General features: G+C 40.3%; 1 protein-coding gene across 2 annotated transcripts in view; it reads right to left on the bottom strand.

Moving 5' to 3' along the window:
• LOC132817944 (ena/VASP-like protein) overlaps positions 1–17212 on the bottom strand; it is a 267584-nt gene extending 250372 nt beyond the window's left edge. For both annotated transcript variants that reach the window (XM_060828496.1, XM_060828497.1), the window contains exon 1: positions 16983–17212. The gene's annotated coding sequence lies outside the window, so the exon portion shown is untranslated. The remainder of the gene's footprint in view (positions 1–16982) is intronic.
• Positions 17213–18514: the final 1302 nt, after the last annotated feature.

Genomic DNA, 18514 nt, shown 5'->3' with positions numbered 1-18514 from the left:
AACCATTACCAATGGCTTCATTTTTATCACTCTGTTAACCTCACACTCTAAAGTTTTAGCTAACGTGTCACACAGATGAATCCAGGATGTAACGAGGGGCCACTTGCTGGCACTAAAATGCTGATGGGACCATAGTTTCATACCCAGTGGCAAAACAATATAGACATTCTGCCCAATTTCACTGTGGATATTGTGTGGTGCAAAAGTGTTAGCACTTTTAAGAAAAAAAACTTTTCCAAAAACAAATTAATTAGAAAAATGATTCAAAATAGCTACAAAAACAGCACTGTTGATGAGTCAGGAGTTTTTTTTATAAAATGAAGTGCTCCTCTCTATCTATCTGATTGCAAACATTTTGTTGGAGCCTCAATATTTTGCTACATGTTATTCTCTTGTTCCTAATGCAACCAGTGATCATAGTTAACCTTTAAATCTTGAAGTCTTACTTGGATAATAAAAGAGATCATTTTCAAACTCATAATGTTTGATGTCATCCATTCTATTAATTTTAGCAGAAAACTTGTATTTGTATAGCACTCTTGATAATCTTAGAATGTCACAAAACATTTTACAGCCAATGAGGTAATTTTGAAGTGTAGTCATAGAGTCATAGAGATGTACAGCACAAAAACAGACCCTTCGGTCCAACCTGTCCATGTCGACCAGTTATCCCAACCTAATCTAGTCCCACCTACAAGCACCCGGCCCATATCCCTCCAAACCCTTCCTATTCATATACTCATCCAGATGCCTTTTAAATGTTGGAATTGTACTAGCCTCCACCACTTCCTCTGGCAGCTCATTCCATACATGTACCACCCTCTGCGTGAAAAAGTTGTCCCTTAAGTCTCCTTTATATCTTTCCTCTCTCACCCAAAACATATGTCCTCTAGTTCTGGACTCCCCGACCCCAGGGAAAAGACTTTGTCTATTTATCCCACCCATGTCCCTCATGATTTTATAAACCTTTATAAGGTCACTCCTCAGCCTCCGATGCTCCAGGGAAAACAGCCCTAGCCTATTGACTGGATAGAGGAGATGGATTAAAGAGCAATACTCAATAATTTCAATTGTGAAAATGCAATGAAAACAGCAATCCAGGGAACTTACTTTCTAATTGATAGTTTGCTTAAAGCAACATTCTCGGTCATCGGCTATGAAATTCCTCATCTCCTGTCTCTCAGGAATGCTCAGACTCTTTCCTTATCAGTCCTCTTCAATTCAACTGCCTAATGTTCAAATTCACTAATTAACGTTGTGTAAAACTACTTCATGATTACAACAGATTACTTAAATTTAAGACAATTGTTCTAGTAAATATCAGTTTTTTTTGCCTTACAGGTTTAGGGTGGGATCTCTGACCAAGGTGCACATTTCAGGGGTAGTCATGATTTGGAGGTGCTGGTATTGGACTGAGGTGGACAAAGTTAAAAATCATACAATATGGGTATATATACAATGCTCCCAATCCTTTGTTTGGGAGCTTTGCGCTGAACATAGCTGTTCTGTATTCTGTGTTTTTTTTGGTTTTTCTTTGCTTTTCTTTCTTTTCTGATATATTAGTTAATTACTTATTTATTGGTATTGCTTTGCACAGTGTTAGGATTTGTTTTGTATTATAGGGTAGGTTAGTAGTTAGTAGTTAAATATATTTACAAAAAAAAATCACAGAACACCAGGTTATAGTCCAACAGGTTTATTTAGAGGCATTAGCTTTTGAAGCACTGCTTTTTTGAAAGCTAGTGCCTTGAAATAAACCTGTTGGACTATAACCTGGCGTTGTGTGATTTTTAACTTTATGGGGTAGGTTGTGCTAGACATTTGCAGTCATGGTAAATTTCTACTGGCATTATGTGAAGGTGAAATTGAAAGTCGCAATAGTCCAACTTCATTGTAGAGAGACAGCTGGTGGTGAGTTTAGCCTGATGGTCACCACATCTCACGCCAGGGGGAAGTTGAGAAAATGGGATCTTTATGGTGTTTTCAGTTGGTAGAGGAAATGAACCTAATCTGTAGGAGTAACTCTGCATAGCAAATCAGCCAAGAAACATCATGATGATGCAAGCAGTGCTACTGTGGAGTTCAACATTCTTGTTAACATGTTTTTAACCTTGCACATTGGACACTTGTTAGGCAGCAGTGAGGACAGCTGACCAGTACTATTTAAAGGCAGCACCAACAATGAAAGTTAGTTGCTGGTTGAATTCTTCAGACTGTTGCTATGACTTTTGATACTTTCTATTGTTGTTCAAGTTACCAAAGCCTACAGGGTGTGCTGATAAGTTCTCAATGACTTTTTGCTGACTTCAAGGTTACCACACAAACCAATTGTCTCCGGTTAGGAGCAGAGCATTCCCCTGGATTAGGTCATGAATAAAGGTCATGCAGGAGAAATACTCAATAAATCTCAACAAAGAACAAGGTGCAAAATATTTGTACTGCAGCAAGAATATGCTCACAGAAGTCTGGCACCTGCAGCATCCATAACTATCACTTCAAAGCAAGGACTCTATTGCCAGTGGCAGTGAAGATGATGACCTCTCATCCATTTGTGCCCCTCCAACCTCAAACAAGAGATATTTACAACACCTCATAGCTTTATCATCGGCTGTTAGTGAGACCCTCAATGGGCTCTGCACGTAATGTGAACAATTGGAAACGCAGGTGATGTTAATGTTGGTGGTTAGTAGGTGAAGAGGGTCACAAGTAACTTGGAAAAAGCTATTGAGCTGTATGTAACAGAATTTCCGATACAAAAATATTTAATGAACTGAAGAGAGCTCAGTTGGTAGCTCTCTCACACTCAAGTCACAACACTGTGTTCAAATCCCACTCCAGCATGGAGCACAAAAGCCTATGTGGGCAAATGACCGTGGGCCTAAAATTGGACATTCGCTCACAATCAGAAAAATCAGGCCTGACAGAAAATTGATCAAGCTAAATTAAGTAGCAACCAATAGCTATTGACAGCTATCACCAAGGCTTCTTCAATAGTACCTTCAATAGTACTGTCATTTCTGCAACATAGAGAGCAGCAAATATATGGGGACAACACCATCTGGAAGTTCCCTTCCAAGCCACACAACCAGCCTAACTTGAAGTTCTATCACTGTTCATTCACTGTCAAATTCCTGAAACTCCTTTCTGAACAGCACTGTGAGTGTACCTGAACTATATGGACAATAGCAGTTCATGAGAAGGTGCTTGTGTGCCTCTTTCAGGGTCAATTAGAGATAAGCAATGATGGTATAGCCATCAATGCCCTTGCCCTGTTAACAAATAAAGAAAATACAGCAAGGGCATTTGCAGAGTGGCAGTGATCGGGGAACAAATTTATTGTCAAATGTACCGAGGCACAGTGAAAAGATTTGTCCTGTTAGCAATACAGGCAGATCACATAGTTAGGTAGCACAGATGAGTAAATAATTGGTATACAGCTGCAAAAACAAAAACTCAGATACAGGTGAAGGTTAAGAACTTGAGTCCATTCAGTATTCTAACAACAAGTAGGGTAGAAACTATTACGAAACCAGCTGGTGTGTGTGTTCAGGCATCTGTACCTTCTCCCCGATGGTGGAGGTTGCACAGAAGCGTTGCCAGGGTGGGATGGATCTTTGAGAATGCTGGCAGCCTTTCCTTGACAGCAGACCTGGCAGATGGGTTCTATAGATGGGATGTTGGCCTTTGTGATTGTCCGAGCCAAGTTCACCACTCTCTGTAACCATCTCCAATGTTGAATGATACAGTTGCCGTACCAGGTAGTGATACATCCAGACAAAATGCTGTCAATGGCACACCTATAAAAGTTGGCAAGGGTATTCGCCATCATGCCAAATTTCCTCAGCTGCCTGAGGAAGAAGATACGTTGTTGGGCCTTTGTAACCAGTGCATCCACATGAAGAGTCCAAGATGACCACTTGCAGGAGCTTGATACTCTCCACTCGTTCCACCTGTGCTGTTAATGTGTAGGGGGGGATGAGTAACATCCCGCCAAAAGTCAATAATGAGTTCCTTGGTTTTGCTGGCATCGAGAGCTAGGTTGTTCTCAGTGCACCACTTTTCCAGGTCTTCCACCTCCCGCCTGTAGTCTGTTTCATTGCCATCTGAGATTCGACCGACTATGTTGGTGTCATCAGCGAATTTGTAAATGGCATTAGTCTGGTATTTGGTGATGCAGTCATGGGAATACAGTGAGTACAGTAGGGGGCTGAGTACACACCTCTGGAGGGCTCCAGTGTTGAGTGTTAATGAAGATGAAATATTGTCCCCAATCTTCACTGATTATGGCCTGTGGGTCAGGAAACTGTGGATCCAGTTGCAGAGAGTGGGGCTTAGTCCGAGATCACTAAGTTTTGTAATCAGTCTCGAGGGGATAATAGTGTTGAAAGCTGAGCTGTAGTCAATGAATTGGATTCTTACATAGTTGTTCTTGGTGTCAAGATGTTCTAGGGAGCAGTGAAGGGCAAGTGGTATGGCATCTGACGTGGATCTGTTGGTCCAATAGATAAATTGGAGTGGCTCAAGAGTAGTAAGGAGGCTGGAGTCGATTAATGCTCCGACCAGCCTTTCAAAGCACTTCATGACCACCGAATGGTAGTCATTGAGACAAGTTGCATGAGCCTTCTTAGGCATAGGGATGATGTTGGCCCTTTTGAAACAGGCAGGGGCAATGGCCTGCAGCAGGGAGAGGCTGAAGATGTCCGAGAAGACCTCTGCCAGTTGAAGTGTGCATGCTCTGAGTGCACACCTGGTAATCCGTTTGGTCCCATTGCTTTCCTTGGATTCACATGAAGGAAAACTGATCTGACCTCTGATACAATGACTGTTGGAATAGGTTTATCAGGACTTGAGGACAAACATCTGATGAAGAAGCAGCACTCTGAAAGTTAGTTGTTTGACTATAACCTGGTGTTGTGTGATTTTTAACTTTGTACATTCCAGTCCAACACTAGTACCTCCAAATCATAAAATGCCAGGGCATAGTAGACTATGGAGGGAGTACAGATAAATGGGATTCATGTAGCTTGGTGTTTATTTGTTGGCATAGACATGATGGGTTTAGGGGCCTTTTTCTATGCTATATGACTCCATAACTTGATAATGATGATGTCATTGGCTATTTTGGATGGAAAACCATTTACTCTAAGCTTGCTGCCTGTACAATATACATCCCCGTATTAAAGCTCCTGCTGTATAACACTTCAGCCTCCAGGTCCTCCTTGGAATGTAACAGGGCCCACATCAATCCTGGAAATTATGGTTTTATATCCTGTTCTTGAAAAGCTTAAAATACATTTCCAAATTAACAGTTTCCAAATCATTTGCAATCTCATATATTCTATTGTGATAAGAAAAACATATTAGGCAAAAGTGAGGACTGCAAATGCTGGAAATCAGAGTCTAGATTAGAGTGCTAAAAAAGCACAGCAAGTCAGGCAGTATTCGAGGACCAGGAAAATCGATGTTTTGGGTAAAAGCCCTTCATCAGGAATCAAGAAAAACATATTGTCAATTCCTTTCAAGGCTGAGTAGCAGAGATTCCCCAATATTTTAAAACTCTACCATTAGAAATCACAGCTTCTCACTACACTGTTTTTAGTACTTGAATGTCTTCTTTATGATCAGATTTGGAACAGTTTTACAGAACATTGTACAGACTGACCACAGTTCCTCAGATTTGTAATTTAGCACCTTGACTTTATAGTTCCCTATTCTATGGCCTTTATGATTGTTACTGTGCACTGATTGAATACACTGAGTATTAAGTCGAAAACTCTTAGGCTTCTTTCAATTTCACTAGTAGTCATTTCAAAGACCATTCTCAAAGCATCTGGGCATATTTTTCCTCCCAGTGCTACACTTTACAATCAATCACATTAAAATTCTTTAATTATTCTGTTTAATTTGATTTTAAAAAGCAATGCCTCAAGCATATAAAAGGTACATTATATTTCCATTTCTATTTTTGATTTTCTCCAGTGCTCCAACCCTCATAAAGCAAACTACTCATATAATTAAACATATCATTCCATGGGTCATACACTTCGATAGGCAAAAGAAGAAAAAAGAAAACTAATGGACACTTTAGCAAGTGAAGGTTCCTAGATATTCCCTCCCAATTCCTGGAAATAATCAACCAATTTCTAGGAAACCATGGTGATTGGTATTTGGTACATGTAATGACCATGGACAAGGTTTCTTCAGTGTATGTTAAAATTATTATTAATTTCTGATCATGCAGAAGTATTCCAGCTGTGGTGTATACCAGGCTGGATTTAATGGGATCGGCTTCAGAAAACAATTCAGGAAAATAAAAATACATAGCCTTCACATAGATGATGGTGGTTTTGTTCATGTACAGGTTGATGGAATCAGGGGTGGGACGGAGTAAGCATAAAAGTAGTCAAGCCCTGTTTTTCTTTTCAATTAAAGACCTCAGATCAGTTGGGGAAGGTTAACATGATTATGATAATTATTTTCCCAAATATGCACTTGAATATGATGGAATATTGTGATAAATACATCTAGGTTTTTCTAATGACCTTTCAAAATTTACAAACTTATGAATGAATCTAAATAAACTTCAATTACCTTAAGTAAAAACTGTATCTAAGAATGCAAAACTGCAACATGTACTACAATATAAGGTACAGGGAAATCTTACAGCCATTGCTACATATTTTCATAATATTTTCACATCCCATCTACGTAAGGTTGTTACATTTCAAATCAATTTTATAATGATAAACTAGGTTGATCAAAGTGAGCAGTGACCACAACCAGGATATTAGAGAGAAATTAGATCCTCGACTCTAAGTCAGAATGAAGTTAATGTCAAGAGTTAAGATTGGAATGCAGTCAATAATAAATTGAGGTAGAGTCAAAGACAAGCCCAAATTGATAAAGTAATATTGTATTATGAAGATAAATCCAGGGATTAGGGAGTGCAGCTGAGAGAAATAGCAAAGCTTATGAGAAAGTTTCAAAGTAATTGCAAAGAACGACGACAAAGAGCATCTATCCTATATCGCTGCTCTTTGTTTCAAAGAAATAACTCATTAGATGTATTATTTTCACTCAGTCAAATGCATTAATCAAGAAAAACAGTAAAATGACAATTAATTTAGCCTTTAAAAATAATACTTTTTACCAAATGCTGTGTCTTGCTGATATAAACGCATAGGCATTTCCCTTTAAAGCTCTGTGCTGTAAACGTTTACAATCTGGGATGTTTAGACTTTGTTCCTTTTATGGTGTTCAAATGAAATAAACATTTCATTCCTTTTTCATTTGTCAAACCCTGTTCCATTTTTGGAACATTTTGTTCCTCAGGTCATAGTTGGATAATTGTTCTATGGTTGAATGGGACAGAGCTCAATTTGAATGAACTTTGTTTGATTGCATTAATATCCAAATTACCCTTTATACTGCTGTCGAGAGAATGTCCCCCTTTTAACTTTACATGGTGTATTTGCATGTTTAACTAGGTGGAAAACCTTGGAGTGAAGCTACTAGGTTTTGAAGTTCTGGTCTGCTGTCATATACATGTTAATTTTTAACAATTTAGGATGCAAATGCTTTTTTAATTTTAAAAATGCAACTGTTTCAAATAACTTTCTGTACATTTTATCAATAAATATTCCTAAGCAAAATTGGAGTCATAGATAAAACACACAATATTCTGAAAAAAAAACAACTGGACGATTTGCAATACTTTAGTGCTAAATTGTTGCCACAGTGAAAGTTGTAAATAAATTTAAAGTTATTAAAACAAATGGTTAATTTTCCAGCAAAAAAAAGTTCAAACTAAGTTGCACAAAATAAATCCAAGTGCATGAAGTTACAAAATGTCATCTGCAGTATATCATCTAAATAACAGGAACTTATATTTAAAAGCACCACAGTCTGTACTGGTTTAAAAATATCTTCCAATGAAGAATTGGATTCTATTTATTTTTGGTGCCTTGGTGTGGGTGTACTTAATATGTCATTGCACTGAAACTACTGTCATTTGGTGGCAAATGAACCATTTCATGCTGCCACATAATTATAAGCGAGATACCTAAAATGTGCATCCAGCATGGTTCTGCATCCAGAATCTTGTCAATGCACAAGGGGAGAAATTACCTCACAAAACACACACTAAAACTGCATCAACCACTTGCACTCATTGAGGATATCGTGTGGTTACAAAAAGGCACAAAGATACTTAAAAGATTTCAATATTGTGTAAATATATATATTTGCATTTTCAAAATAAGCATGTAGTTTAGATACACTTTTATCTGTTAAGGGAATGTATTTTATCTCATGATAATCATACTGGATGTAGGAAATTAAAATTAGTGAAATAACAGTGTTGGCTCCTTGGATGCCACATTAATACCACCTCTTCAATGGCTCATTACAAGTGACTCAACAAAGCAACCAGACACGGAATAGAATATTAGTCAATATGTGAAGCCTTAGAAAACTCAATTCCTTTATGGAACATTTTTCTAAGGTATGATATAATATTTTTACAAGTTTTAACGAAACAAATGCCACTGGTTCACTGGATCAAGATTAGTAAATGCAACAACATGACAATGGCAATGGGAGCCCAACTGTGCTGTCAAATTATTTTATGTATTCTGACACTCAAATGTCATGCCTACCACATTCCTGCATGTGCAAATGCATCTCTTTGACATAGAAAAGTGAGATGCTGGAAATGTACAGCAAGTCGAGCAGTATCTATGAAGAAGAACATAGGTAACAGGTGAAATCCACCACTGGCGGTGGGTGTCACTGATGTCTTTGTTGGAGAGCCAGTGAGAGACCGATGCTGCTTTTTCTAAGAAAAACTGTGGAATCCTTTGCTGATCAGGCAGTGTCAAGGACATCGGTGGGTCTTCATCTGAGTCCCCTGGGGCAAAGCAGTCAGACGAATGAGCTGCCAGAAGCTCCAGTGCTCAACAGCGCTATAGGGAAGGTGTGGCTGCTGCTGGAACAGCATCCTCAGAGTCCCTGGGCAATCCTCAGGTTATCTTTCCTTTAAATCAACTGTCAGATGCACACACCTCTGCAGCAGATGGCACTTGTATTCAGCCCTCCTGGTCCAGAGGTTGAGACACCACCAATGTATCACAATGGCCCTTTCAGTCATCAAAGTAATGAGCTGGGAGTAACCATCTTCAGAGGCTTCATCAATGACTTTTCTACACAACCTCAGGAGTTGGGGAATTAATTGACATTTGCACAATGCTTATTAATATTCATAGCTCCTCAGATCCAAAGCAGTCCATATCAATATGCAGCAAGACCTGAACAACATTTAGGCTTGGTCTGATAAGTGAAAAGAAACATTTACACCTGATTAAAAGGGTTACCACTGACCAGAAACTAAACTGGACGAGCCATAAAATACTGTGGCTATAAGAACAGGTTAGAGGCTGAGAATTCTGCAACAGGTAATGGAGTCTTTTCCACTTGCCTGGATGAGTGTAGCTCCGACAATACTTAGGAAGGTTGACACCATCCAGGTCAAAGCAATCCACTTTATTGGCACCCATCTCATGTTATCAGCGTTAATTCACTCCACTGCTAATACATTGTGTAAGCACTGTCTATGCAACAATTCATCGAGACTTCTTAGACAGATCTGATAACCCCATGACATCTAACACCTAGAAAAACAAGGGCAGAAGATATGCCATGTGCAAGTTTCTCACCAAGCCATACACCATCCTGAACTGGAACTTTTTTGTCATTTCTTTGCAGTTGCTGGGTCAAAATTCTGGAACCCTCTTTCTTACTATACTGCATCTTACTTCGTACACCACACAGATATAGGCGCTGAAGGTGGCAACTCACTACCACAAGTGTTATCAGGGATGAGCAGTTAAAGATTGGCTAAGGCCTGAGGGCTGGGTAGCTCACCACCCCATCTACTTAAATGCCCTCTCACCTCACTGGTCCAGTAGAACAAGACTCTGGCTAAAATCTCAGGTGTGTAAAGTCAACCACAGACACTGTCTAACCTGCAGTTTCATTTAAACTTTTTCTGGTTTTATTTCACATTCCCAAAGTACTTTGCTTTCGACCTTGCTCTCAAGTACTGTATGCACTTAGAGAATTGTGTAACAAGTTTTTGTTTCCTGTCCTACTCTATAGCGAATGTGCAGTCTGATTTTTGAGTACAAGACAATCTTCCAACACTAATGTCATCAAAGCTATCATTCTAGGCATGACTCCAGAATGGTTTGTCTCTCTCCTGATACAAAGGTCAAGTGGTAGGGAACTTTACAATAAATGCAGTGTGAGAAACAGTAATGTTAGGGAATAATATCAGTGTACAAACACTGTGAAAGCTAGATAGACAGACACTTGAATAGAAAAGAGAAAGGCTAATGAAGGACTGAATCTTACATGGTTTTGGCCAAATACAAGTTGTTTTGAGTTTTTGAGGGATTCTTGCCAAAAGGCTCAGTGATATTTTTCACCGTACGAGATGATTAGTTAAATGCAAACAATATTCAGAGTTATAGACAAAAGGCAGGAGAATGGCTCTAAATCATAATTCTCATTGAGAGAATTAGTGTAGGTATGGTGGGCAGAACCCCTTCATTCTGCACCATAACAATTCTCTATTTGTATATCTTTATGACTTCATAACCTACTTTCCAGGTAGAAAATTTCTGTATATACAGCCAAAGTGATACGGATTTTCAAAATCTACACTTGAAAACAGTAAAATTACAGATTTAAAGGAATTTATGCTAAGAACCATTTTTAAAATGATATTTAAGATTATGCTTTGTCTAAGACAAGACAATAATTTATAAAGTTTGTCCCAAATTATCTCTGGAAATGACAGCTCAATGACTATATGACAGGAGATATATGTAACTGACGAATGCTCATAATTCCTACATGGTAAATTCTATTCAGCTTCATTCAGAGCTAATGTCCAGAAGGAAAAATTAGTAAGCAAATGAAATTGTAGCACTGTCATGGGCTTCCCATTTAGGAGTTACAGTGCAGAACTAATAGAGTCTTGTAAACAAAACACTGGCTTGCCCTTTTGATCACAAAAAGCACAAGATGTGGATGTGTAAAGATGATAATAATTTAGAGACAATATTCTTGCATGATATTAGTGACAAATCTAAATATGTTGTGGTTCTGCTCGCCGAGCTGGAAGTTTTTGCTGCAAACGTTTCGTTCCCTGGCTAGGGAACATCATCAGTGCTGTTGGAGCCTCGTGTGAAGCGCTGCTTTGATGTTTCTTCCGGTATTTGTATTGGTTTGTTCTTGCCGCTTCCGGGTGTCAGTTTCAGCTGCAGTGATTTGTATGTGGGGTCCAGGTCGATGTGTCTGTTGATGGATGTTCTTGCCGTTTCCGGGTGTCAGTTTCAGCTGTAGTGGTTTGTATATGGTGCCCAGGTCAATGTGTCTGTTGATGGAGTTTGGGGATGAATGCCATGCTTCTAGGAATTCTCTGGCTGTTCTCTGTCTGGCTTGTCCTATGATAGTGGTGTTTTCCCAGTCAAATTCATGTTGCTGGTTGTCTGAGTGTATGGCCACTAGAGATAGCTGGTCGTGTCGTTTTGTGGCTAGCTGATGTTCATGGATGCGGATTGTTAGCTGTCTTCCTGTTTGTCCTATATAGTGTTTTGTGCAGTCCTTGCATGGTATTTTGTAAACTACGTTAGTTTGGCTCATGCTGGGTATTGGGTCCTTTGTTCTAGTGAGTTGTTGTCTGAGCGTGGATGTTGGCTTGTGTGCTGTTATGAGTCCTAAAGGTCGCAGTAGTCTGGCTGTCAGTTCTGAGACGCTCCTGACGTATGGTAGAGTGGCTAGTCCTTTTGGTTGTGGCATGTCCTCGTTCCTCAGTCTATCTCTTAGGCATCTGGTGATAAAGTTGCGTGGGTATCCGTTTTTGGCGAAATACCCACGCAACTTTATCACCAGATGCCTAAGAGATAGACCGAGGAACGAGGACATGCCACAACCAAAAGGACTAGCCACTCTACCATACGTCAGGAGCGTCTCAGAACTGACAGCCAGACTACTGCGACCTTTAGGACTCATAACAGCACACAAGCCAACATCCACGCTCAGACAACAACTCACTAGAACAAAGGACCCAATACCCAGCATGAGCCAAACTAACGTAGTTTACAAAATACCATGCAAGGACTGCACAAAACACTATATAGGACAAACAGGAAGACAGCTAACAATCCGCATCCATGAACATCAGCTAGCCACAAAACGACACGACCAGCTATCTCTAGTGGCCATACACTCAGACAACCAGCAACATGAATTTGACTGGGAAAACACCACTATCATAGGACAAGCCAGACAGAGAACAGCCAGAGAATTCCTAGAAGCATGGCATTCATCCCCAAACTCCATCAACAGACACATTGACCTGGGCACCATATACAAACCACTACAGCTGAAACTGACACCCGGAAACGGCAAGAACATCCATCAACAGACACATCGACCTGGACCCCACATACAAATCACTGCAGCTGAAACTGACACCCGGAAGCGGCAAGAACAAACCAATACAAATACCGGAAGAAACATCAAAGCAGCACTTCACACGAGGCTCCAACAGCACTGATGATGTTCCCTAGCCAGGGAACGAAACGTTTGCAGCAAAAACCTCCAGCTCGGCGAGCAGAACCACAACAACGGATACCCGAGCTACAAATCTTCAACCAGATTTTAAACAAATCTAAATAATACAATATGAATTTCTTTGATATTTTATAGAAGGAATGCAGTCATTTAACATAAAGTAGTTAACTCTGTTCTTAAACTTGCCAGCAAATCTAACAACATGTAGTACACATAGAGAGACACAAACTTCCAACTCTACAGTAATTTATAATGGTACACTCAATCTCTCAAAATTGCATTCTGTATTCTCCCATTGTTTAATAGTGCATTAAACTGAACTTGTCCATGCCTAAACTATTCAAGTCACAAAAATTTCAACTAAGGTATTTGCTTTGTAGTGAATTAATTTAATTCAAGTGGGGTACTTCAGCAAAGGCAAACAGAAAAGTCAACTTGGATTTCCGTTGCTGAAGCTACACCACAGTGGTCCTCATTGGTCAGTGCCCAGTGCGGTTGTTGGGCAAAGTCAGAATCAGGCTTAGCTGAGATACTGCCAAGAACAAATATGGTTCTGATACGCACTGTCTGGCCTCATGCAGGGATAGGCAACTGGGTATGGTACAAATGGCTACCTATATCTGCAGAACACAAATCCAGTATGTAATTCAGAGGACAAAGACGTAAATACTGAGGCATAGAAGAGCTGGAGGTATTATTGTGTCCACTTTTGTTTTACTTGACTATTTAACAATTTATTCCTCTCTGGTGTCCATTCACTTGCTCCAGATGCATTCTCTTCTATTAATTTTGCTTTAAATAAGTTTTCATTCAAACTTGTCCATACATCTGTTCCTCTGCTTCATTGAATTTTCACCTTTTTACTTTTCTACTTCATTTACTTCTTTTCAGCTACTTGTAGCTTTCCATGCCTCATGTCAGCAGGAATAGTCATAAGGTCCAAAATTATCAGTAAGCACTTACGACCTGACCTTGTGTCTAACAGCTGCCAGATATCATTGTCTGTTATTTATTATACATTATCCCACTTTAAAAATTGATTTGCTTACTATTAAAGTCACTCATACTTCACAGATTGATGTGTACTAAAATATAATATGTATTATATTAAAATATAAATGGGATGATTTTGCTCTTAAGGACTGTATACCTTCCATTGCCCATGAAATTATAGGAATGAGAGCATAATTGAAAAAATAATGTGTTTTCACATTCTGAATGATCATCATTGGAACTCTGGGGGTACATAGGAACATGACGCTCAGCAACAGAAGTAATCCATTCCACTCTTGAAGCCGGCTCCACATTCAGGAAGACCAAGTTGTGGTCTCAAACGCCACTTTCCTGTCTGCCACTTTAACTCTTGAATCTCTTGTCTGTTAAAAATCTATCTCAGTCTTGCATAAATACAATGGTCAAAATCTTCCCAGTCTCTAAACAATGGAAAATGGCAAAAAAAACTGGGAGAACTACATGAAATTATTTCCCAACGACAAGAGCAAAAACGTAGCACTTTCCAACCAAGTGTTAAACGGTGATATGAGATTCTCACCAGAGAGCTGTACAAGTCCTATTTTCATGTGTTAAAATACATCAATATCTACATTTATGCAGCTATCCATTCTCCCATTTGTTGGATAGAAACTAGATGATTACAATTCCCAACATGAAAGTCAGAGTAGTAACCTAGCGACTCCAGCCCTCCTTCAGCCCTCTGTCAATCACCAACATCTCATGACACATTCTATGGGCAGTGACTACATGCTTCCCCAAACCCCACCTTCAAGGACCCAGTCAGCAAAGTCAATTTACTTCTGCTCAATATGTCTGACACAATTAGCAGGTTCCATTCCGGGTGGCCATGGTCTGCCAACACTTGACCTAGCTGGACTTTTAAGAATATTATCAATACCAAGAAGCCCAGGAGGTCCCAGCAGGGATTGCTATTTCTGGCTGCAGCAAGTGGAAGGATACAAGTGGTGTGCTACTGGAATTGGTGCTTCATAAGTTAATCCCTTATCACAGCAATGTGTCAAGTGAACCTTCCATGAGCGGCTTCGAAATTAATTATATTTTTCAAATGAGGAAATTGCAACTCTTCACAGTTAAAAATCACACAACACCAGGTTATAGTCTAACAGATTTAATTGGAAGCACACTAGCTTTCGGACCTGGTGTTGTGTGATTTTTAACTTTGTACACCCCAGTCCAACACCAGCATCTCCAAATCATGGCAACTCTTCACAGTTTTCTAAATATGGTCTCACAAATGCCTTATACAGATGCAATAAAACTTTCTGGCTTTTATTTTCCATTACCTTTCTAATAAAAGCCAACATATGGCAAGTAACATTTGCAGCTTACAAGTGCCAGGTAATGTCCATCTTCAAGGATCTGACCATCTCTCAAGATTCAATAGTATCACAATCATTAGATCCCCTACTATCAACACCCTGGGGGATAGCATTGACCAGAAACTGAACTTATCCAGCCACATAAATACAATGGCTACAAGAGCTGGAGGGACTGGGAATTCGATGGCAATTAACTCACTTCCTGCCTCCCAAGTGCCTATCCACCATCTTCAAGATGCAAGTCAGGAGTATGATGGACTACTCTCCGCTTGCCTAGGTTAGTGTACTCAGGAAGCTCCATTAAGCTGTCTACTCGATCAGTACCCCAAGCATTGCTGTATGCACTCCATTCAGTTCGAAATTCACTGTGCCAGCAGTGTGCATAAAATACTAAATGCACTGCAGCAATTCATTCAAGAGCTCATCACAAACTTGCAACATTTACCATCTCTAAGGACAAGGGCATCAGATACATGGGAATCACCACCTCCGAATCCCAAACCACAATGACATCGCCATTCTGAACCGTCCCTAGATTCAAATCCTGGAACTCCCTTATAACATCCCAATGGCAGTATCTACACCACAGGGTAAAAGGCAACTCACCGCCATCTCATCATGGGCAATTAAGGATGGGCAATTAGCGATTAATCGCCGAACCAGCGAAGTCCGTATCCCACGATACACATTTTAAAATAATGACGTACTTGGAAATGTTACTAAGTATAATTTGCAATATTTAAATAAGTTCGATAATCTTTTTTCAATTAAAGTAACTTTTTCAAAAATAATTTCTATCCCAGTGTAGTGATTTTATACAATATAGGAACAAATTACTGCAGATGCTGGAGGTCACAGAGGATCAGACAGCATCCATGGAGAGAGAGCAAGCGAACGTTTCGAATCTATATGACTCTATCAGAGAGCTCTGTAGTGAAATTTTCAGTTGTGTTTTTACACCTAACTTTCACATTGCAAAAGCTCGTAATTTGAAAAATCACAAATATATACGTTAAATCATAAGACTGATCTTTACGTTGATTTTTTTAAAGTAGCAAAACGAAAATCTCAACAATAGTTCTGTTTCGAAAATTATGTTTTTGATTTTTTTTCGCGTTTATAAGCATATATATATATATATAGCTGCAGCACAAGGGAGATCTCCAGAGCAACTATTTAGTGACAGATGTCAGAAGGCTTGCCAAGCCAATAACAGTAGATCCCTACATCTGTCTGTCAACACTTGCCATTATGAATCAATTTTAAGTATTGTTACTCAGTTCCGGAAAATACGAACGACGAGACAGCTATGCAGCTGAGAGGTATGTTGTAGACTGAAGTTATGTCATTGCTACTGTCTGGCTCCTCCTTGGTCAAAACCAACATGCTTCCTTATATCATTCCATCTCCCGAAACAACCACAGGAATACCGTGTTACTGTATACGACCTTTGGCCTTTTAACTTCATTCAAGTGTGTCATTAAAAACGATCACTAGGGAAGAACGATATTTATTTAACGTTTAATGATGAGCCAGTTTGAATTTTGAAACCCCAAGTCCATAGCTGGGGGCAGATGGCACATTGCAACGACAAGGATGCTTTAGGAAAGGTTCTGGTGATCGCCAGTTTGGGGACAGAATGCACCGATAAAACAGCACGGGTAGCTAGCTGTGCTGATGTTTAAACATCTGTGCCGCTGATCGAGACCAAACAACCCCAAAATGCACTGGCAGCCCATTGAGCCTGGAGCACTGGAAATCACCCAGGAGACAAACAGCAGCCGCTACTGAACAGAGCAACCTCTGGAGCTCTGACTGGAGGACACAGAGCAGTACAACAAAAAAAACCCAACATTAACGCAATCTCCTCTCGGCAATTCTAAATAAGCCCATTGTGAAAGCGTAACTGCTAAATCATGATTGCATTGACTTTTTTTTTAAATTTGGAATGCAAGATGAAACAGACGGGTTTTTTTTTAACAATCCTACCTCATTTCCAGATGAATATATTATGTTTATATACAGGAGCTGTTTATTTTGGTTTTCCACCCACGGGGGCTGGGAGAGCTGGTGGCCACGGTGCTGCCTGTGGAGTCTGTCTGCTCAGTGTTGACACGGGCTGAGTCCAGCTGTCAGCTCCTGCCGCCGCGCACCCTCAGTCTGTCCTCCTGCCTGCCTGCCCGCCCGCCCGAGGCTGGCTCTCCACCAATTATTCCTGCTACGATTTACTTCACGTCCCCCCTCCACTCCCCACACCCCCACCTCAATGTGGATTTGTTCTCCCCCACCCCCGTTCTGTTTTTATTCGTTTGTTCTCTCGCCCTTCTTCCTCCGCCTATTGCTTGCCCTGACATCCTCCTCGCATTGCCACATCTGCTGTCGCCGGCCTCCTCACGTTCCGCAGCTGCTGAGTTGCCATGTTATTTTATTCTCTCCCTCCCTCCCCTTCACTCCTCCTTTTTCCTACTCTTCCAATCTGGGACTCGGCTCCACAATGCATCCGCGCGCAGACTTCCGCCTGCAGACTGCTCCGAGGTAGACGCAGCCCTGACTGGGAGGGGTGGGGGGGAATTTGCTGCAGAAAGGGAGGAGGAATGAGGCTTCTGTACCACCCCCCACTCCCCCAACAGGACTGGGAAACATTGCAGGAGCTGGGTGGGTGATGGCATTACCTGCTGCAGGAAAAGAAAAGCAGCGGCGCTTCTTGTGAGGAGACACCAGAGATAGGAAATGTAATGCACCTTCAGTTGGTTAAGAAAGAAAACTGATGTCGCCCTCAAACGGGAGAATGAAGATGACAACAATCTGAACACAGCCCAGATGTTGTTGAAAAGACATAGCAGTATCTGGAAAACAGAAGCTAATATTTGGATACACCTGAGATGATTTGAAGACATTATGTTGCTCAGCTTCCCTACCTTTACCCGAACACGTTCATCAATCATTTTAAAGTTTAACTTCTAATACCATTAATAAAAAAAACTCATCTTTAACGTCCATACTACTCATGCAGAATTGACAAACTTCAGAATCTTATCGTTTCCCTGAAATCTCACAATGTTTGTGATATCAGCAGCGTTGTTTCTCGCCCCAGTCAGTGAAAAAGAAAGCGTGGTCTGATTTGAGATGATGCTGAGGGAGGTTCAGTTAATAGCAATAGGAGATTGAAAGAGTGTCCATTGATGGTGGGGTTTTGATTCTAGGGTTTGAAAAGCAGGGCAATATTAGAAGAAACAAAGACGTGTTAGCCAACATGTGGGAAAGTGAGGACTGCAGATGCTGGAGGTCAGAGTGGAGAGTGTGGAATTCCTGATGAAAGGCTTGTGCTCGAAACGTCAATGCTCCTGCTTATCGGATTTGCCTTAGCAGCTGTGCTTTTCCAGCATCACACTCTCGACGCTAGCCAACATATCCCATGAAAGAAGTTAAAAGAGAGAGTCAGAGAGTATACTAATCTGAAGACAAAAGTAAAAACCCCCGTCCATTTAATGCACAGGAACACAGCAAACGTCCCAAAAAAA

The sequence above is a fragment of the Hemiscyllium ocellatum genome, chromosome 8 (assembly GCF_020745735.1).
Source record: "Hemiscyllium ocellatum isolate sHemOce1 chromosome 8, sHemOce1.pat.X.cur, whole genome shotgun sequence".
Taxonomy (NCBI): domain Eukaryota; kingdom Metazoa; phylum Chordata; class Chondrichthyes; order Orectolobiformes; family Hemiscylliidae; genus Hemiscyllium; species Hemiscyllium ocellatum.
The sequence above is the reverse complement of the archived record's forward strand: the minus strand, read 5'-3'. Positions and strand labels throughout refer to the sequence as shown.